Genomic DNA, 23083 nt, shown 5'->3' on the forward strand with positions numbered 1-23083 from the left:
CAAAATCTCCTCATAAAGAGAAATCTTATGCTAAAAAGGAGAAAAAATAACCTTCTACTGCAGAAAAGGCCAGGAAATCATCTTCTAAGCCCTCTACTCCTCCTAAAATTAAACATGCCCTCAAAAAGCCTTTTTCAGCTCCACCAATGGATTCATCGTTGATGAGTCGCCAACCGTCGACGAGAAGATCGTCAACGAAGAATACATATAAGGTGGCATAAGCGAAAACAGTTGCAGCGTTGTCCACCACATCTTCCTTGTCGTCGACATCTTTATCAACAATGCTGTCTATGACCAGACAATCGTTGCTGAAAATCTCCATGAAGCCATTGTTGACGGCTCCACCGTCTACTCTGATTAGCTTGCCAATGACCACACCGTTGTTGACTTCTGTTGACAGAAAGCATGAAGTAAGTAACACCGCCGTCAGTAACCTTATCTACGACATCTTCAACGACAGAAAAAAAAAAATCAAGAACCGCATAAGAGCAACCTGTTGACACCAGAACACGTCTCCTAGCAAAGTGATACCCCTAATACCAGTCCGTCTCTTGGAGGAAGAAGGCTCAGGCGACCAGGGACCATTTGGGGTCGCACATAGTCCCTCAGAGCTACATGTGAAATGTCCAGATTATGACGAAGGTTTTGAGCAGGAATATGAACAAGAGTATTATCCTTCATGTGCACAGTATCAACAACCACTCCAGGAGGAAATGGTGTGTCTTCCTGACTCTTTGACTTCAGACCTACAACTTATGCTCTAGTACTATATGAAGCAGTTTCCTTCTACAACAGCTCTTGCAGAACAATCTTCCACGGTTTCTGCACTTCCCATGGCTCCGCCATTTGCTCCAGCACAAAGGCCTATCTCATTGCCTACTTCTGCCAGATGTACTCTGCAGACCGCACTTCTTCACGACCCAGATACCTCTGAGGAAGAGAGAGAGGAAGGGGAGCTCCAGGACACACACCCGGAATGGGTTGAATATCTTATCCCCACACCATCATTTCCGTTGCCCACTCCAGTAGACTCACCACCAGAAGATATTGGGGATTTCCATAATTTACTGGAAAGAGCAGCTAGAAGATTTGCACCCCCCATGCCCACTAAACAAATGGACTGTTTTCTTATGACTTCAAAGAACCATTTCAAAAGAGTGTAAGGTCCATGCCCATTGTCAGTTATATCTGGGAAGAGGGCTTAAAAGTGATGAAAAATCCAGCGACAGTAAGTCGTCCTTCCGTGCTCAGACAAAAAATACAGTGCCCCAGAGGACGCCCTAGCTCGTCTAACTGGCCATCCAAAGCCTGATTCAGTGATAACACAGGCTGCACAGAGGCGATCTAAGAATCTGTCCACTCCGATCTCTACACCACCAGATAAGGAGGGACGATGCTTGGATAATATTGGGAATCGTTTTTCCTCAATGTGGGGGCTAACAGGGCAGTGTATTCCCTGGCAGTCTTGGGAAGATATGATAGACAATTATGGGCTGACATCGCCCCATCTGTAGACCAACTCTCGGAACAAGCCAAGGCGAAGAAAATATTACAAGAAGGAGAGTGTGCCTCGGCAGAAATCATAGACTGTGCAATGGATATCTCCACCACCGCATTTAGAAAACTGGCAGGTTCAGCGGTTCTTGGAAGACAAGGTTAGCCTAAGGCGACCACTTTCAGACCAGAGGTGCAAAACAAGATTTTGGATCTTCCTTTGGACAGAGAAGCCCTTTTCAGCAAACATGTAGATGAAGCCCTGCAAGCAATCTAAACTGACACGGACACTGCCAGATAGTTGGGGACCCTTCAGTTCAAGAAGTTGCCCTTTGGTGGTGGCAGAGGAAGATGGATACCATCATATAGAGGAGGCTGCCAGGAATAAGCTATCCTTCACATCGACCTCTCAGCAATTTTGCCTGCAGCATTCCCAAAGACCATCTCCACAAGTGGCCTACAACAGACCTCCACCTAGAAGTTGAGCAACACGCCAGGGAAAAGAAACCAGTCGTCCCCAATGACCTTTTATAAGTCTTCGGCTGTTACTGTGTCTCCACCAGGAGGAAAAATATCCTGGTTCACCCAACGGTGGCAGAAGATAACATTGGACCAGTGGGCACCAAAACTTGTTCGCACTCTACGCCGGAATCCACAATAAACTCATCCGCAAATTGCAAAACATCCAGAACACCGCCGCCAGACCTTCCCCAGCACTGCCACATTTTGCAACACTTATGTATACTGCACTGGATCCCCATAGAGAAAAGAATCACTTTCAAGATCCTCACCCACACACACAAAAGCCCTCCACAACACTACCAGCCCACCTGAACCAGCGACTCAACTTCCACATACCCCACAGGACCCTACGCTCAGCCCAGCTCTCTCTCACAGAAGTACCCTGCATCAGGAAAACCAGAACAGGAGGACGCTCCTTCTCCTACCGCGCAGCTTCCACCTGGAATGCCCTACCCATCCACATCAGACAAACCACCTCCCTCCCCAGCTTCACAATGGAACTGAAGACATGGCTTTTTTAATCCACCTCACCAGTACATGCTACACTCCCCCCCCCTCTCCCGCCTTGAGACCCTAACGGGTGAGTAACTGCGCTTTACAAACACTGATTGATTGATTCAGCCACACCTTCGAATTTATTCAGCTCCCACCTTCAAACCCTTCACACACCTCCTTTCTCAAAGATCTAAAACTGCTCAAGTTGGAGGTCAAAACCATGCTCAGAAAAGGAGCAATAGAGAGAGTTTCTTCGTCATAACAAGGAAAGGGGTTCTATTCCCATTTCTTTCTCATATGCAAGAAGTGGAAAGAATGGCGACCTATCCTTGACCTCGGGGATCTCAACAAATATCTCAAAAACAATTATTCTGCATGGTCACACTGCAAGATATTCTCCTGCATCTAAACCACAGAGATTATATGCCAACTCTAGATTTACAAAATGCATATTTTCAAATCTCCATCAATCCTGCCCACAGGAAATTCCCCTGATTCACAGTAGCCAGCAACCACTACCAGTTCAAAGTTCTTCCCTCTGGCCTGAAGTCAGCCCCCAGGATATTCACAAAGTGTCTGGCACAAGTAACAGCCTTCATAAGTAAACACCAAGGTGGTCATTCCAACCTTGGCGGTAAAAGCCGCTTACCGCTGTCAGAAGACCGCCGCGGACGCGGTAAACCGCCACGGTCATTCTGACCCACAACAGGCAAACCGCCAAAATACATACATCCACAAAAGTCCGCCACACCAAAGGGCAGCGAGAAACTGGCGATGACCAAACCTCCACCGTCACGCCAACAGAAATACGACACCCGAATCCACGCGGCGGTCTTTCAACCGCGGTATTCCATTGGCGGTACACACCGCCGCACTCAAAATACACACACATTTAAAAAACACATCCACATTGGACAAATCGGAAAAAAACACACACCTGATACACATACACACACCACTCCCACACACCCAACACAATATAAAACACACACCCACATCACCCACAAACACCCACTTCTACAGAATCGGGACCACGCACTGAGAAAAAGAGAACTGAGCACCCAGACGCGCATTTTACTTTCACCCAGCAATATTTCCACGCACTTCACACAACACACCAATACACATCACCACACAATCCACCCTACACATCACCCACACCACGCCATGGCACCGCAAAGACACCCCAGGTTCTCCGAGGATGAACTCAGGGTCATGGTGGAGGAAATTGTATGGGTAGAGCCACAGCTCTTCGGGACACAGTTGCAGCACACCACCATTGCCAGGAAGATGGAGCAGAAAAGTCGATAGGGTCAACGCTGTGGGACAGCACCCAAGAAATAGGGACGACATAAGGAAGCGGTGGAGCGACCTACGGGGGAAGGTGCGTTCAATGGTATCCAGGCACAACATCGCGGTGCAGCGGACTGGCGGCGGACCCCCACCTCCTCCCCCAGAATTTACAACATGGGAGGAGCAAGTCTTGGCGATCCTGCATCCTGAGGGCCTTGCAGGAGTATCTGGAGGAATGGACTCTGGTAAGTCAAATCATCACTACTTCATCCCCCCCACCCCACCAGCATGCCAACTCCTACCCCCACCCTCACCCCCATCACATCCTGCTCCTTGCAAATGTCTCCACATCACAGCCCACCCATCCCAACCCCAAGCCCTGCATGCGACCACAAAGCATGGACACCCATCACCAAAGCATGCCCACTGCACATACCCATCCCCCACCAAATCACCGTCACAAAAGCCCCCACACGGGAATGCCAGCACTGGGTACAAGGGCACCCACCCATTACACACTATGGCACACACAAATGCAATAACCATACTTTTATACCCCTGCAGGACCCGAACGCAACGTCACCGCGCAGGAAGGTCCACAAATGTCCACTCCACCCCCAGAAGACGCCCACAGTGAGGGCAGCACCTCTGTCGACCTGGATATAGATGACAAGCCCGGCCCATCGGGGACCTCGGGACAGTCGGTTCCCCTCAGACAGCCACAGCCCATAGCAGACCCTCCCCCCTCTGCCAACACCAGCACAGCACCCACCCAGCGGGCCCCTCCCTCAGTCCCCAGGACACGTCAGTCAGCGGTGCGTCCACCACTACAGGGCACCCAGGTTAACCCACCACCCCAACAACAACAGGGACCTGGGGGCAGTGGTAGTGGGCACATGGTCCAGGGGACAGAGGCCCAGGGAAACAGGGGAACTGGGAGGGCTGCTGTGCGACAGGGGGGGGACAGACCCAGGGAACCCACTCTCCACGAGGCCCTCTCCTCCATCATGGGAGCATACCACCACTCCCAGGAGAAGATGGCGACGGTCCTGGCCAGGTTTCAGGAGACCCAGGGCATGCAGGAGGAACAGTATTTGGGGTTCAGGGAGGAACTATGAAACATCAGTTCCGCCCTGGCCACCATTGTAGGGGCTCTGAATCAGGTAGTCACCACATTGCGGGACACTGTGGCAGGACAAAGGGCCCCTGACACTAGCATGGACCAAGAACTGCCTACCACCTCCGCTGGCGCTACTGGACAGGAGGCCCTGCCACAGGACCAACAGGCCACCAGCACCCCACCCCCTGCAGAAGGAGAACCACACCGCAAGCGGGCCCTGAGATCCAGGAAGAAGACAGAGTAAGATGCCAAGACCCCCGCCAGGAAAGGATACCTCCCTGATTGTCATCCCACTGTCCCACATTGACACCCTGTCCATTCTTATACTGCCCATGCTCCACTTTCCACAGGCATTTGGACATTGCACCTGTGAGACTAATAGTCTGGACTCTGCCATGGACAATCCTCCACCATCACCCCTCACCGATTTGCAATCACCCACCAATATAGAGCACTGAAATAAACACAGTTATTGCACAAAACAATCAGGAGTCGGGCTGTGATTTTGTACTAATGTATTAGACATTAACGTGCCAAAAATGCATATTTACATTGTGATGCCAACATACCACTGTCACACAGCTGTAGTCCATCGGGAAACAAAGCAGATGTCACACACTGGGGGCCACATCTCTGAAATTGGAAGGGAAAGTCACAACTCAGTTACCATACACTGGGGGAAAAGGTCAGACAGTAGAGAGGTAGTAGGGGTTAAGTATATGTAATATGACGGGTTGGACTCTTACCTGTGTGTCATTGAAAATACTGCTGTATTACTGTGTTCCTGTTGTCTATGTCGTCCTCTTCGGCTTCCTCTTCTTCACTCTCCACAGGCTCCACAGCTGCTACAACACCACCATCTGGACCATCCTCCTGCAGAAAAGGCACCTGGCGTCGCAAAGCCAGGTTGTGAAGCATACAGCAGGCCACGATGATCTGGCACACCTTCTTTGGTGAGTACAATAGGGATCCACCTGTCATATGGAAGCAGCGGAACCTGGCCTTCAGAAGGCCGAAGGTCCGCTCGATCACCCTCCTAGTTCTCCCATGGGCCTCATTGTACCGTTCCTCTGCCCTTGTCCGGGGATTCCTCACTGGGGTCAGTAGCCAGGACAGGTTGGGGTAACCAGAGTCACCTATTAGCCACACACGGTGCCTCTGGAGTTGAGCCATCACGTAAGGGATGCTGCTATTCCGCATGATGTAGGCGTCATGCACAGAGCCAGGGAACTTGGCATTAACATGGGAGATGTACTGGTCTGCCAAACACACCATCTGTACATTCATAGAATGATAACTCTTTCTGTTTCTGTACACTTGTTCACTCCTGCTGGGGGGTACTAAAGCCACATGGGTCCCATCAATGGCACCTATGATGTTGGGGATATGTCCAAGGGCATAGAAATCACCTTTCACTGTAGGCAAATCCTCCACCTCGGGGAAAACAATGTAGCTCCGCATGTATTTCAGAAGGGCAGACAACACTCTGGACAACACCTTGGAAAACATAGGCTGGGACATCCCTGATGATATGGCCACTGTTGTTTGAAATGACCCACTTGCAAAGAAATGGAGTACTGACAGCACCTGCACTAGAGGTGGGATGCCTGTGGGTTGGCGGATGGGTGACATCAGGTCTGGCTCCAGCTGGGCACACAGTTCATGAATAGTGGCTCGGTCAAGCCTGTATGTCAGTATGACATGTCTTTCCTCCATTGTCGACAGGTCTACCAGCGGTCTGTACACGGGAAGATTCCTCCATCTCCTCGCATGTCCCAGCGGACGGTGCCTATGAAGGACAACAGCGAGCACAGAGTCAATCAACCCACAGGTACGTAACCACAGCTTGCACAAAACACGATTCCCAATGCATTGAATGGCTTGTATGAGTGTTGATGCAAGGCCTAGGTATGTGTGACGCAGTAAAAAGTAAGCCATGTGTACCCTACAAATGGCGGCTGCCTGACCTGTGAAGTGCGACAATGGGATGTGAGGTAAATGCGCTGGCGTGGCACACCGTGGCGGTAGGCGGTCAAAGACCGCGGCGCGAAGCAGCATTGGTTGACATTGAACCCTATGGGTCTCAGGAGCCAATGACGATGTGCGCCGGCGGTCGCGGTACGCACCTCCGCGGGCGTGACCGCCATTTTCTATCTGCTCAATCACTCAATACCTGATCTTCGACAGGAGAGGACCTACACTGCAAGTGCTGCTGTGACCTCGGTTTGGAAGAGACAATGGCTCATGCGACTGGGGAAAGGGCCCCTGCCTTCACTGCTCAGGAATTGGAGAAACTCGTGAATGGGGTCCTCCCCCAGTATGCGCTACTCTACGGTCCTCCAGACCAACAGGTAACTACACTGGGGCCATGCTTAGTGGCCAATGCTTGTGTTGAGTGGGGTGGATGAAAGAGGGTGGGGAGGGGAGCGATTGAGGCATGCATCAAACGACGGATGAGAGCATGTGCCACATGGCAAGGGTAGGAATGGGGGCCACTCACATTGAGGGTGCAGAAGGTGATGACTCTTTTTCTACCCCTGTACATTTCACATAGGTCAGCGCCCACCAGAAGATTGATATTTGGCGTGCCATTGCCAAGGACTTCCGGACCCTGGGGGTCCACCAGAGACGGGGCACCCACTGCCGGAAGAGATGGGAGGACATCCGACGCTGGAGCAGGAAGACGACGGAGGCTCAGCTGGGGATGGCCTCCCAACCTGGGAGGGGTGCCAGTCGGACTATGACCCCCCTGATGTTCCGGATCCTGGCGGTGGCCTACCCCGATTTGGATGGGCGCGTGAGGACATCACAGCAGACACAAGGGGGTGAGTACATTCTCATTCTGGTGACTTTGCACTGTGCACCGCCGTCTCAAGCACCGCTGAACTGGGCCTTTCATCTCAAGCACCGCTGCACTGTGCACCGCCGTCTCAAGCACCGCTGAACAGGGTACCGCCGTCTCAAGCACCGCTGAACAGGACACCGCCGTCTCAAGCACCGCTGCACTGGGCACCGCCGTCTCAAGCACCGCTGAACTGGGCACCGCCGTCTCAAGCACAGCTGCACTGTGCACTGCCGTCTCAAGCACAGCTGCACTGTGCACTGCCGTCTCAAGCACCGCTGCACTGTGCACTGCCGTCTCAAGCACCGCTGAACTGGGCCCTTCATCTCAAGCACCGCTGCACTGTGCACCGCCGTCTCAAGCACCGCTGAACTGGGCACCGCCGTCTCAAGCACCGCTGAACTGGGCACCGCCGTCTCAAGCACCGCTGAACTGGGCACCGCCGTCTCAAGCACCGCTGAACTGGGCACCGCCGTCTCAAGCACCGCTGAACTGGGCACCGCCGTCTCAAGCACCGCTGAACTGGGCACCGCCGTCTCAAGCACCGCTGAACTGGGCACCGCCGTCTCAAGCACCGCTGAACTGGGCACCGCCGTCTCAAGCACCGCTGCACTGTGCACTGCCGTCTCAAGCACCGCTGAACTGGGCCCTTCATCTCAAGCACCGCTGAACTGGGCCCTTCATCTCAAGCACCGCTGAACTGGGCCCTTCATCTCAAGCACCGCTGAACTGGGCCCTTCATCTCAAGCACCGCTGAACTGGGCCCTTCATCTCAAGCACCGCTGAACTGGGCCCTTCATCTCAAGCACCGCTGAACTGGGCCCTTCATCTCAAGCACCGCTGAACTCGGCCCTTCATCTCAAGCACCGCTGAACTCGGCCCTTCATCTCAAGCACCGCTGAACTGGGCCCTTCATCTTAAGCACCGCTGCACTGTGCACCGCCGTCTCAAGCACTGCTGCACTGTGCACCGCCGTCTCAAGCACCGCTGAACTGGGCACCGCCGTCTCAAGCACCGCTGCACTGCCGTCTCAAGCACCGCTGCACTGTGCACTGCCGTCTCAAGCACCGCTGCACTGTGCACTGCCGTCTCAAGCACCGCTGAACTGGGCCCTTCATCTCAAGCACCGCTGCACTGTGCACCGCCGTCTCAAGCACCGCTGAACTGGGCACCGCCGTCTCAAGCACCGCTGAACAGGGCACCGCCGTCTCAAGCACCGCTGCACTGTGCACCGCCGTCTCAAGCACCGCTGCACTGTGCACCGCCGTCTCAAGCACCGCTGCACTGTGCACCGCCGTCTCAAGCACCGCTGCACTGTGCACTGCCGTCTCAAGCACCGCTGCACTGTGCACTGCCGTCTCAAGCACCGCTGCACTGTGCACTGCCGTCTCAAGCACCGCTGAACTTGGCCCTTCATCTCAAGCACCGCTGCACTGTGCACCGCCGTCTCAAGCACCGCTGAACTGGGCACCGCCGTCTCAAGCACCGCTGAACTGGGCACCGCCGTCTCAAGCACCGCTGAACTGGGCACCGCCGTCTCAAGCACCGCTGAACTGGGCACCGCCGTCTCAAGCACCGCTGAACTGGGCACCGCCGTCTCAAGCACCGCTGAACTGGGCACCGCCGTCTCAAGCACCGCTGAACTGGGCACCGCCGTCTCAAGCACCGCTGAACTGGGCCCTTCATCTCAAGCACCGCTGAACTGGGCCCTTCATCTCAAGCACCGCTGAACTGGGCCCTTCATCTCAAGCACCGCTGAACTGGGCCCTTCATCTCAAGCACCGCTGAACTGGGCCCTTCATCTCAAGCACCGCTGAACTGGGCCCTTCATCTCAAGCACCGCTGAACTGGGCCCTTCATCTCAAGCACCGCTGAACAGGGCACCGCCGTCTCAAGCACCGCTGAACAGGGCACCGCCGTCTCAAGCACCGCTGAACAGGGCACCGCCGTCTCAAGCACCGCTGAACCAGGCACCCCCGTCTCAAGCACCGCTGGCCCATTGGCGGAAGGGGCAGGCCCGCCTATGTGTCGGGCAGGGCTGCACGAAGCACTCTGGGCACCAGTCCCCCTCCAGAACCAGTGGAGATATGCATCCACTTGAGAGACTGTGGCTTTGCACTCCCCAGGATGGTACAGTGGGTAAACCACCCACTGTAGAGACTTGAGAGACTGTGGCTTTGCACTCCCCAGGATGGAACAGTGGGCAACCCACCCACTGTAGAGACTTGAGAGACTGTGGCTTTGCACTCCCCAGGATGGAACAGTGGGCAACCCACCCACTGTAGAGACTTGAGAGACTGTGGCTTTGCAGTCCCCAGGATGGAACAGTGGCCATGGAGGCCCATCGTGGATCTGGCGTCGTGGACTCATCTGGCTGAGGTGCCCCCCCTTCCCTTCCCCCTGAGGTGCCTGTAGTTTTGCTATCTGATGCCCCTGCAGTGTTCTCTCCGTTGGAGTCAGGTATCCTGTGTGGGCTTTGCCCATGTGATTTGGGCCCAGTGGTCCACGGACAATGCCTGCTACAATGATCAGACTTTAAAATTTATGTATATAAAGGTTTTAGATGTGTGATATATTTTTAAGCCAGTGATACAATATATTCTAATGTTTAGAATCATTTCCTTTTGTCTTTGCATTCTTCCGGGGAGATTGTGGGGGGTAACTGTGATGTATTGCTATGCATTGATGTGTGTGTTGTGGGTGAGGGTGGGGGTGGGGGTGTCGCGTATGTGTGTCCCCGTAATGTTTTCCCTCCCCTGTGTCGTAGGTGCAGTATTCACCGTTGTCTTCTGCGCCGGCGTTCGTGCTCCTGGTAGAGGAGCAGGTAGACAATCGCTGGCAGGATGTGGAGTTCGGGTTCCATGAAGTCCAGATTCCTCGTGGGGTGTATGGAGGTGAGCGTTTTCTGTTCGAAATGGCTGTTTCCGCCGTGTTTTTATCGGCGGGGCTACCGCCCCGGAAAAGATGGCGGATTGGTAAGTTGTGATGGGGTGGGCGGTATATTGACTCTCGCCTGTCTGTTGGCGGTGACCGCCGCGCTGTTTGTTTGTCCCGCCGTGGCGGGCGGTGTGTTGAAGTGGCGGTCTCTGTTGGCGGTTTCCGCCAGGGTCGGAAGTCCATTTTTTTTACCGCCAGCCTGTTGGCGGTTTAGCCGCAGGTTTAACACCAACCGCCAGGGTTGGAATGACCCCCCAAGTGTTCCCATGCTTGGACAATTGGCTCATCAAGGCACATTCCGATCAAGCTACACAGACGTCAACAGAGGCCTGCATAGCCATATTCAACAAGCTGTGTCTTACTTTGAGTTGGAAGAAATCAAAACCCCAGCCATCAAGAGTTATAACATTTTTGGGAGTGACACTAAACAGTCCACAACACGGCCTGCCCCACATCAGAAAGATAAATGAAGCTCATATCCTTGGTAAAGTCTGTTCGGAAAAGAGAGTTACTTTCAGTACACCTCTACAAGTCACTCTTGGGAATGATGTTGTCATGCCTTCAACTGGTTCCATTCTGCTGTCTAAGAATGCAACCCTTCTAAGAAGAATTAGATCTTCATTGGGTACAGACGACGGGTTCGTTCCTCGATTTCATCAAAGTTACTCCATTCATGATTGAAGCCCCATATTGATGGATGTCAAAGACGCACCTCACAGTAGGCATTTCCTTTCTTGTTCAAACCTCTCCGTTGGTCATTATCACCGACACTTCCCTGGAGGGATGGGGAACATACCTCCAGGACGTACAAGTCAGCAGAAAGTGGAAATAACCTCTTCAGAACTGTCACATCAACCTACTCGAGCTCAAGACAGTGCATCTGGCTTTACAGGCTTTCCTCCTCAAGATAAGAAACTTTGTAGTTCTCATACAAATGGAAAACAGAACAACGATGCACTACTTAAACAAGAGGATATGAGATTGCTTCCCCTTTCTCAAGGTCTATTCGAAATGGAGTGCATCTGAGAGTGGAGCACGTCCCAGGGAAACAAAACGAGATGGCAGACACTCTCAGCAGACTAAGGTCCTCGCTCCACGAGTGGGAATTGAGTCAGGAGGCCCTCAACCAGATATTCTTGCAGTGAGGCAAACCCAATCTCATCCTTTTTGCATACCCCCATAACACCAAATGCCGATTTTTGCAAGCTGGCATCAACATCCGGGATTGTGGGGGAATACATTTTCAATGGCATGATGCTGAATCTTTGTCACCACTCTTCTGCCTATTCCCCCGATTCCAAAGCTGAAGATAGAGCCCTGCAGACTAATATTGATAGCCTCACCAATATTGGTTTACAGAACTTCTCCTTCTGTCGGAGAAACCTCACATTTCACTGAAGGTCTCACCTTATGTTCTGATAATGAAAGGAGGCCAAGTCTTGCCCCCAGATACCAAGTTTCTGAAATTATCGTCCTGGCTCCTGAACACAAATTAATTTGCCCATCAAGCATCCCTCTGGAATGTAGAGAGATACGCTACAAGGCCAGAACGGATAGTACAAACAAGACTTATTCTCACAAATGAAAAATATTCTGTTTATGGTGTGAGCGGGAACAGATAAATCCACTATCCTGCAAGTTCAAGATTAGCTCATGCATCTATCAGAGTTCACCTGGCTGCCATATCTTGTTTCAGATGTTCTCCAACATCTTCTTTATGGCCTTCCAGACTAATCAAACAGTACCTGAAAGGATTGTTTAGGGCCTTCTCTCTTGTCAGACCTCCCCCTCCATCTTGGCATCTGAACACGGTACTATCACAGCTCATGAAACACCCATTTGAGCACATTCACAGAGAGGACTTAAAATACTTGTCTTGGAAAGAATCTCTTCTTGTGGTCCTGACTTCTATCAGATGCGTCAGTGAGATCCAAGCTCTCACTATTCAACAGCCTTCCTTCAATTTAAAGTTGGCAGGGTAGTCCTTAGCACGAACCCTAAGTTTGTCCCTAAAGTCCCTTCAGACTTTCATCTCAACGAACCTTTGGTCCTAAAGACCTTCTTTCCGAACCCGCCAACACCAGCCAAAAGGCCTCTCACTCTTTGGACATCAAGAGATACGTCAAATTCTACATAGTCGAGAACAAAACTTTTTGTAAATCTAATCAGCTATTTGTGGTTTACAGCTCACCACGGAAAGGGTAACTCCTTTCAAAACAGAGCATAGCTAGATGGATAGCTGCTGCAATTCATGTTTGCCACCAGGCAGCAGGAAAACCATTACAGACTTCAGTAGATGCTCATTCTACAAGATCTGTCTCAACCTCAACGGCATTGTTTGCTGGTGTACCCCTTCAGGACATTTGCAGAGCAGCTAACTGGAGGTGTAAACACACCTGTACGCAACATTACTGTCTGGAATCAATCACTCAAGGGGATGTTGCTGTAGGCCAAGCAGTTCTGAAGCATCTTTTCCAATAAAGGTGAGCTAACTCTTTCTCCCTATCATAGTGAAATGTTTTCTCAAATGTTTATCCACACCTTATGAGATGTATACAGGATTATGTTATTGACATTATGTTTCGGTTTTACTTTTTCTAATATAATATCTGCATAAAATTGTATTCTTATCTTCACATGGTGCAATGAGCCATGAATAGTGCTTTCTACTCTGATTCAAGCATGTGAATCTATGAAGGTTCCGATACTGGAGTAAGAAAATGAGTTTCTTACCTGTAACTGTAGCTCTCCAGTATATGAATCTTTCATTGATTGACATGTGACCCACCCCCCTCCCCTCAGAAGCTCACCTTGATCTCTCTCAGTACAGTACTGCTTGTAAGCACAAGTGCTCTGAACATTTGAGGGACTGGAGCTTCTCTCATGAAGGTTCTACTGGGTAATGTCACTTAATTGGTTGACTCTTAAATGTAGGTCTTTTTGAAATAATGACTCTGATATGGGACTAAACCGAAAGGCCTATGGCCACTACTTTTATTTCTTTTTTTAGAAAGGAATCACAAGCAATTATAATCATACATCACTTTACACCAAATACAGGAATTCAAAAAGAAACTAGATAAATGAGAAACTATATAGCCCAACTGGTCTGAAGAAGGGAGGTTTTCCGGATGACTACATTGGGGGGGGGGGGGGGGAGAGTCCGAGATTATTTGAACATTAATCATTAATGAGCCAGGATCCAGTCCTGAAATGACCCCCATATTGCCTTCCCTTTATTCCTAGCACATCTTCCCTTGCGTTCATACAGTGCCATTTCCAAATGATATACAGACAACAATTTACCCAGCCATTGCTGCCATGACAGGTCGTACGTCCAACCATGCAGAAGAAATACATATTCGATAAACCGCCATGGCCACAAAGATAAATGCTCTGTGGCATTCCCCTGCATCTCCAGCGACCCCTAAGATCAAGGTCTTGGGGGTAAGGTTCAAATCATATCCCAAGACCCCTTTTAGGACAAATTGAATATCATCTCTCAAAGCTGTTAATTCCCCACATGTAACCAACATATGTACAATGTCTGTTCCATAAATCCCATATCTCAGGCAATTTGTTCCTGACAGGCTCCCCCATTTGGCGAGATGAGCTGGTGTATGATACAAGTCAAACAGGGTCTTATTATGCTGTGCTTGCAGCGAAGAGGAGAATAAAATAGTATGTCCCAGCTCTAATGGTCATGTAAAGTTGTTGCTCCCATCAGCCAGCTTTTCTATCCACCTCTCACTATACTTCTCCAAGTCGTCAGGCTGTTCTACCATCAATAGTGGATAGATCGACCTGATTGCTATATTAGGGTTAACCAAGATGTCATTAAGTAGTTGATTACTTCCAAATCCCTGCATCCCCCCACCCCCCCGGTTTTTTTTTTGCCAGGAAGTCTTGTATCTGTAGATATTTGAAAAAATCCCTTCGCTCTAAGCCATACTGCTCCTGGAGATCCCCAAACGCCTTAACCCCAAAATTGTCGAAGAGATACCCTAACCTCTCTATGCCTAGGGAGACCCATTTTGCCATATAGCTATCCTTAAATATTTCAGGAAGCAGTGGATTATTTTCAATTATGGTATAATAATTATATCTACTGAGTCCTTTCTTTTTTTTTTCCGCCACAATCGCCAACATTTATAGGCCGCCTCTAGTACCTTATATCGAGTTTTCTTATAATATCCAGGTTCATGAAATGTTACCAGACAGCCATTGGCTGCTGTTCCTACCTGCAATTCCTAAATATTAGGGCAGTCCTCCACCTTGGTCCCTTCTTTCTTAGCACCCCATAATGGGCGCATATACTGAAAGGCTGCTGCCATTTGGTACAATTTTATTCTCATGACCACTCGATCTACCTCCTTAAATCTAAGATTCGTAAAGCTCAGTGGTACAGCACGAAACAAATACAACAGTTTAGGGAGGAAGATCATTTTAACCATTTTGCACCTCCCCATTATAGTCATATGCAGATTATTCCATCTGCACACCTTTCTGGCTTCGCGAGTATGGGATCTAAATTCAGATTAATAATCTCTCCCACTTTTGATGTAATATCTATACCCAAATACACTGCGTGATCAACCCTCCGACTATCCTGGGTACTCGTATATTGATTAATCAGTAACTGCGTTTTAGCTCTATTTAGCAGATATCCGGAGAATCTTCCAAATTTCCTCGTCACCTCTTCCACCTCTTTCAGTGCCAAATCGGGAGTGGGGGGTTAGTATAGCTATGTCGTCGGCATATGCTAGGACTTTTGTATCCCATCCATGCCTACGTATCGGTGGGATCCTGCTATTCTCTTCCAGCTGTCTGAGCAAGGGATCTATATATAAAGCAAACAACAGCGGAGAACATGGGCATCCCTGCCTAGTACCTCTTCTGACCTGGATACACTCGGATTGTCCTCCCATTAGTTTAATTCTGACTCCCGGTGACCTATATAAAGCCCTCATTGCTAAAATGAATTTCTTCCCCAGACCATAATACTCCATTACATACCACAAATAATTCCAATTCACCCAGTCAAATGCCTTCTCCGCATCTAATAATGCAACTGCCATGGGTTCCTCTGCCACTTCTGTAGCATCGAAGAGTGCAACAACTCTTCGAATATGATCAGTAGTATCTCTACCCGGAACAAACCTATGTTGTCTGGGTGTTACTAACTTCTTGATCGCCGAGGATAATCGAGCGGACAGTATTTTTGAGTATATTTTGACATCACTATTGATTAATGTGATCGGCCGATATGAAGCCGGATTTTGTGGGGCCTTCCCAATCTTCAGGAACATTACTATGTTGGCCATATCCCATGATGGTGGGATTTCCCCTCCATTCTGTACCTGGATGTGTATCTCCATCATCACCGGGAGCAGCAATGCTTTAAAGGTTTTATAGAACTCTAAGGGGATCGCGTCGGGGCCAGAGGCTTTCCCGGTGGCAAGTTCACTCATTGCCTTGTCTATTTCCTGGATGTCTATCTGATCTCCCATAAACAGCTGGTCCTCCTCTGTTAACCTATCAGTCTTATTGGAATACGGAAGTATCATTATATAGGCCCTCATTCTGACCTTGGCGGGCGGCGGAGGCCGCCCGCCAAAGTCCCGCCGTCAGGTTACCGTTCCGCGGTCGAAAGACCGCGGCGGTAATTCTGACTTTCCCGCTGGGCTGGCAGGCGGTCGCCTTCAGACCGCCAGCCAGCCCAGCGGGAAAGAGGCTTCCACGATGAAGCCGGCTCGGAATCGAGCCGGCGGAGTGGAAGCTGTGCGACGGGTGCAGTTGCACCCGTCGCGTATTTCACTGTCTGCGCAGCAGACAGTGAAATACATGTAGGGGCCCTCTTACGGGGGCCCCTGCAATGCCCATGCCAGTGGCATGGGCACTGCAGGGGCCCCCAGGGGCCCCGCGACCCCCCCTACCGCCATCCGGATCTCGGCGGTCCGACCGCCGGGATCTGGATGGCGGTAGGGGGGGTCGGAATCCCCGCTGCGGTGCAGCAAGCTGCGCCGCCGCGGAGGATTCAATGGGGCCGCGGTACACTGGCGGGACCCCGCCAGTGGTGCCGGTCCGACCGCGGCTTTACCGCCGCGGTCGGAATCCCCATTGGAGCACCGCCGGCCTGTCGGCGGTGCTCCCGCGGTCCTCCGCCCTGGCGGTCAAAGACCGCCAGGGTCAGAATGACCACCATAGTTCTGTATAATATCTGTGGAACACCTTTCTAATCCCATCCACGTCTGACACTATTTGTCCTTGCCAATCTCTAATCTCTCCAATGACCCCAGATGCTGTTTTCTGACTTGCCCTTATTGCTAGCAGGCGTCCGGATTTTTCTCCATACTCATACCCTTCTGAGCGTTGCGCTATGTATTTCTCTGCTATTCTTTGTGCAATAACCTAGTTGATTGCTGCTTTAGCTATAGCGACTTCCTCCTGAACCCTATTTATATCCACCCCCATTTCTATGGCTATAATCAATTGTCTTTCTGCTTCCCTCAGCTTCATATGCAAATCTTTTATTCTGCTTTGGGAGTCTTTCTGCCTTTTGAGACTGAAACTCAGCGTTTCCCCTCGAATTCCTGCTTTTAAGGTATCCCAAACTATCTCTGCTGAGGCGGATCCCTGGTTAAACCCCAAAAATTTGACTGTCTACTTTCTCATATACGCACAGTACTCCGGGTCCTTGAGGAGCCCTCTTTCAAATGTCCACCTCCTAACCCTCTGCTCAAGCCCATCCAGTTCCAAATCAAATACTAAAGGGTTATGATCTGATATAGCCCGCGAGTACAATTCCATCCTTCCATTCTTTAATAATTCAGGAGATATCAAAAAATAATCAAGTCGTGCTAACTTCGCGTGAGGGGCCGAATAATGCGTATATCCAGGGTCGGGGTTGCGTAGTTTTACCCAAGCGTCCACCAATCCTAATTCTTTCTGGATGCCGACCATTGCCTAATATACCAGAGGTTTACGCCCCTGGTACTTCTTGGTTGTGGATGCTAGTAAATCCTGCAGTCCCTCCCAAGAGCCATTAAAATTGATATCACCACATAAAATATAGGGAGGGGTCCACCCCGTTAACTCAATAGCGAGAGTGTCCAATACTAATGGGTCATCCGTGACTACCCCATATACAGAGCATAATGTAAAGTTACCCTTCCCATAGCAACATTCTACGATCACCCATCTCCTGCTCCTTTCCACCTTCTGTCTACTGAATTTTAATTTGTTAGTCCGATCTAATATTGCCACCCCTTTAGTTCTGACCTCCTGTTCTGAGCAAGCTATCATTCTCATACCGAGCGACCCAAGAATTCCAGAGTTTTTATACTCCACATGTGTCTCTTGTAGGCAGTAGATATCTGCCTTAAATCTTTTTAACTCTTCGACTTTCCTTCTTTTGCAGGGGTCATTTAATCCACATATATTGATTGAGGCAATTCGAAGTCTAGTCATTTTCTATTCTCCCCCCCCCCCCCCCCCCCTTCGTCCCCCCATTCTCATATCTAGCTGCACAGGATCTTGAATTCTCTTCTCACTTTGCTCCCCTATTCCTATCCTTCTGTTTCTTTTACTTCCCTTAATCCTTTCCTCTCCATTTTGTCTCCCCCCTCTTTCTATCACCTTCCCCCATGCTCTGTCCTTCCCCAATCCCTCTCCCCCCACCCTTCCCCAATCCCTCTCCCCCCACCCTTCCCCAATCCCTCTCCCCCCACCCTTCCCCTATCCCCTTCCACCACCCCACACCAATCCCATCCACCCCCCTCCCACCCCGCCCCCCTCCCTAGGGCTGGCCCCCCATCCTGTTGAGCAATCAGACCCCCAATGGCCTGAATGTTGGTGTTGTGCAAGTGTGGGCCCACCCACCCCCCCGAACTCCCTTGTCTTCTACATGTCTCCGCCCTCTACTACTTAAGCCCCATCAGGTATTCTTTTGCTTTAATTTCTGAGGTAAATACTTTTACTTTCCCATTCATTACTGTTTTAAGTCGAGCAGGGGCCAACAAATAGGCCTCCCCTCCTTTGTCCGAAAATGGTTTAATGAGCTGCCGGAGCCGCCATCTCCGCTCGACAGTAGTGTGACAGAAATCCGGCCGGGTAAAGGAGGTAACCCCCTCCGCACTGCGTGGGGCATTAGGGCGAGCTTTATCAAAAATCTCCTGTCGTAGTAAGTAGTTTCCAAAATATACTAAAATAGCTCTAGGATATTTGGACTCTGCCAGTTGGCCCGCCGGACTGCCGGAAACCTGTGAACACGCTGAAGTTTGTTTTCCCAATCCCAGTTCCCCAGCTCCGGGAAAGCCCCACGCAGGAGCTTGACCATATAGGACCGTATATTGCTTCCTTCCAGCCCTTCAGGAATACCCAAAAATCGTAGATTATTTCTTCTCTGTCGATTCTCAAAGTCTTCCAGTTTCCACATTACATCCGTCAATTGATCATCCCTAGTAGCACTCTGTTCCTTAAGGGCATCGACATCCTCCTCGACTGCCCCTATCCTTTCTTCCATCGAGCATAACTTAGCTTCAATTTCTGTGCATGACTTTGCAACCTTACGGACGATTCCCTGCAATCGCTTTGTAGCGACTCTTGCACGCCAACTTTCAATCCTGGTCTCTGTTTGAAGCTCTTTAATTGAGTTATATATTGACTGCAGCATCCCAGCCTCGGTGCCCGCCAGACACATATTGCTTGCAGGGCCACCTATGTTTCCTTCCATATTGTTATTAACCGCCCCCTGATCATTTGTGGTAGGCAAGTCTGTGTTAGTCTATTACCAGAGTAATCCCACTTTAAAGTCCTACCACCTGTAGACGTTGAATTTTCAGAATCCTCCTGAGAGCAAGGCCGTGGTTTTGTACATTTCCGCTGTCGACGCAGCTGCTGCACTGTAGGTTCATTGCTTGATGATTTATTTCCTGCCTCAGAGGTCTCGCCGCTGCTAGATTCACTAAAGCTATGCTCGCCACTGCTGAGATCAGATTCTTCTGTCAGAGAGTAACATTTGTCACTACTGTCTTTAACCCAGTCCGAGGATTTTAGGTCTTTTTCAGTTGCCTTATTCCACCTTTTATGGCTTAATGGAGTCTTATGCATATCCTCAATATCCAGTGCGGATCCTGATGCATTTGCGGTTCCTTCACTAGTTTGATACTCTGGTTGCTGTGCTTGGGGTTGTGGTTGTGCCTGAAGCTGCTCGCTTCCAGCGGGGGCCCCAGCTCCTTCTCTCTTGCACCATTACTGTCTCCGGTCCCTAGTGAATCCTCGCTGCCTTGTATGGTTTTAATAAGGGGTTCGTTGTTTTCCATAAACGTCTTCTTACTGCTGGTATCCAACAAGATAGTTTCTGTCCCCGATGGATTGATTTCTGAGGAGAGGGTTGTGTGTGCTGGAGAGCTATCTTGCGCCCCTCCTGCGAGAAAGGACATAATAGTAGATTGGCTTTTGTTTTTCCCCTTGACTTCCAGCAGGGGGTAGCGCTATCGCACGACTTGGCATCTTTCCCTGGGCCAGGCATATTTTTTTCCAGCTGGTTTGCCTATTATTGACGTAAGGCGCTTATTTGCTCCCACTAGATCCCCTTTATCTCTCCCAACATGTGTCGTTTTAACTCCATCCAACTTCTCTCTAGGATTCCGAGTAGTTTTAGGTACCATGCTTATTTTCAGGATGTAGGGCAACACTCTCATAAATCCCGCTATCCCGGTTACTGCCGCTAACACCTCCGATATTACCCGTTTAAACACTCTTTTTGCCGGCCGTGAGGGAATGCATGGGTACCAAGATATACCAACTTGTGCATCAAACAGCATTAGGGCCCAGAGTCGTTCGGTTTTCTTTTTTTTAATGTTTGTCGATTAACCCTTTTTTTTTTTTTTTTTTTTCCCCAGCAGCAATCTATTAGTTCATTCTCTACTCTCACCAGTGTAAGGGCCCCTATAGTAGCGGCAGATAGCAGTTTCACCTACTGAGTAGTGATGCCTCTTAATTCAATTAGTGGGTGGCTTATCCTTCCCCCTTTAAAGAAAAAACTGGTTCAAACTGCTTGAATTTCAATTATGATATTGTAGTCAATAGTCTGCAGCACCATTAAATATATATATATATATATTTTTTTTTTATTTATGTTCTTGGTCCTCCTTTAGGGGCGGGTTGCTTGTAGTGCTTGCCTTCGGGAGGCTTTCCCGTGTCATCAGCCTGGTGCTTGGTTGCTGCCTAATACTTGATCCAGCATCAATGTCACAGTCCACTCACACCTTCTTCTTACCTGGGTGTGGGCGAGTAGCATTCCTATAGAGCTCACCCCCTCCTCGCTGCGTTTCTTCTTTTTTTTTTTTTTTTAGGCCCAGCTTCAGACCTTAGAGGCCATCACAGCCCCCAGCCTCGTAGAAGGCCAGCGCGCGATCGAGGGCTCGAGCCACTCTGCTCCAAGGCGACTTCTCAATACGCGAGGCACTCGGCGCCTCTTTGTCTGCCGCCACTGCCGTAATCCTCACTGTGGGAGCCTCCGACAGCGTGCTAGAGGTTACCGGGGGGTCCCATTCCCCGGTCTCCGTAGCCGATGGTGCTCGGCCGTGAACGCGGCTCCGACTGTGGTCCCGGGATCCGGGTGGGCGGGGCTTCACGGGCCTCACGATTACACGAGCGCCATGTTGCTCTCCCACTACTTTTATTTCTATGGTGACCTTACTTTCCTAAGGTACCAGGGACTCCAAGCTCAATGACAGGGAATGATTCAAGCATGTGAATCTATGAAAGATTCCCATACTGGTGAACTACAGTTACAGGTAAGTAACATATCTTTCAATTCAAGTGGTTTCTGCAGTCATCTAACGGAACTGAGTCATAGAGGCTGAGGCTGTCTATATTACCCTGAGATATGTTATAGAGTGCCTCTTCAGCTGAAAACTTCTTGTTTGGGTACTCAAACATCTTCAAATAATTCAATACATTTGAGTATTCAGATAAGGATCATCTACAGACACCAAGGGCTTCACCCAAGACCAGGGCAGCTCCAAATAATGACTTAACTTAAATCGATCAGTGGCAGAGAGACCAGGTATAAATACAAAATATACAGTAAGTCAGTCTTCGCATTCTTGCAATTTCAGACCTGCCAACTCACACAGTCCCACCGATATTAGCTCCCATCGAACAGTCACTTGGTGAGGAGCCAATATCTCACAGTTGCAGAGAAAATTAGCTGAAAACCACTGTAAACAGTGGTTTTCAGCTCGTTTTTGGAGGCTTTTAACTGCTGATGTTCATTTATGGGTGTGAAAACACCCCAGGACATCGACAACCGCCTCAGGAAGCTTTTTTTTGTTTGTTTTTAGAAGAGAAGATTTGGGACCAGGGATGGGGGCAAAAGTGCCTCTTAGGTGCTGCTTGGCACAAGGTCCACCCCCTTCAAGGCCTGCCCCCTTCTCACACTGTGAGATTTTTCTTGAAGTTGGCAGGTCTGTAATTTTGTGGAATCTCCTGAAAAACACTGTGAATAAGTGCGAGTAGCAAGAAGATCTTGTGTCCTATTATTCTGATGGATACTTCTCACTGCAGATTCCTCACCTTGTGAATATTCCCCCCAGGAGTTTTACTGTATTTAGAAACTCAAAACCAGCACTGCCGCACGCTGACAGGTGGTGTCGTGCAGCTATGCACCAATGTCTTTCTGCTCCGGAAGTGATGATCAGGGCCACAAATGTGTGACTCCCATGCTTGTTGGTGTCAGTTTCTTTCTTTGTGTGCCTTCAGACACAGCTGTGGAGCTCTACTCCTCTTCTCTTTGAGGCTTTTTCCACTTTTGTTTTATTTTTACCAGTGTGCAAAGGAAATACATGTCTGCTCCCAAAATGACATGGATTAAACCTGCTAGGGACGGTAACAAACAAATATCTGTGACAGTTCCCCACTAGGTATACCTGAGGTCTGAACATGACTCCAGGGCCTGTGACCACTGAGCCTAGGTAAACCCAAAAGCCAAACGGGACTGTGAGGTGAAACCTTTGTGATTTGAAAGGAAGGTCCTGTTTTTAAAGTCATCCCCATGGCAGAACCTAGTGGTCAAAGACCTGGGGGTAAGTTGAAGAACAAGCACAGAAAGTCCACGGAAGAATCGCTCCTTCCTGCAACTCTCAAAATCCAGAGAGAGGGCGATGGCGTTAACATGTCACTCAGTCTAGCCCCAGAACTCCTGAAGAGCCGATTTCAAATCTGGTCCTGATGCAACATGAATTTCCGGGACCGACAACATTGAAACACATTAAGGCATTTAAAGAGACTATGCTCCATATATTTGAAAACTTCTGTTCCCTCTGCAGTTCCTTGGGACTCCAATGTGCACCAGAGACCTCAATTCGGGGTCC

The sequence above is a fragment of the Pleurodeles waltl genome, chromosome 4_2 (assembly GCF_031143425.1).
Source record: "Pleurodeles waltl isolate 20211129_DDA chromosome 4_2, aPleWal1.hap1.20221129, whole genome shotgun sequence".
NCBI lineage: Eukaryota > Metazoa > Chordata > Amphibia > Caudata > Salamandridae > Pleurodeles > Pleurodeles waltl.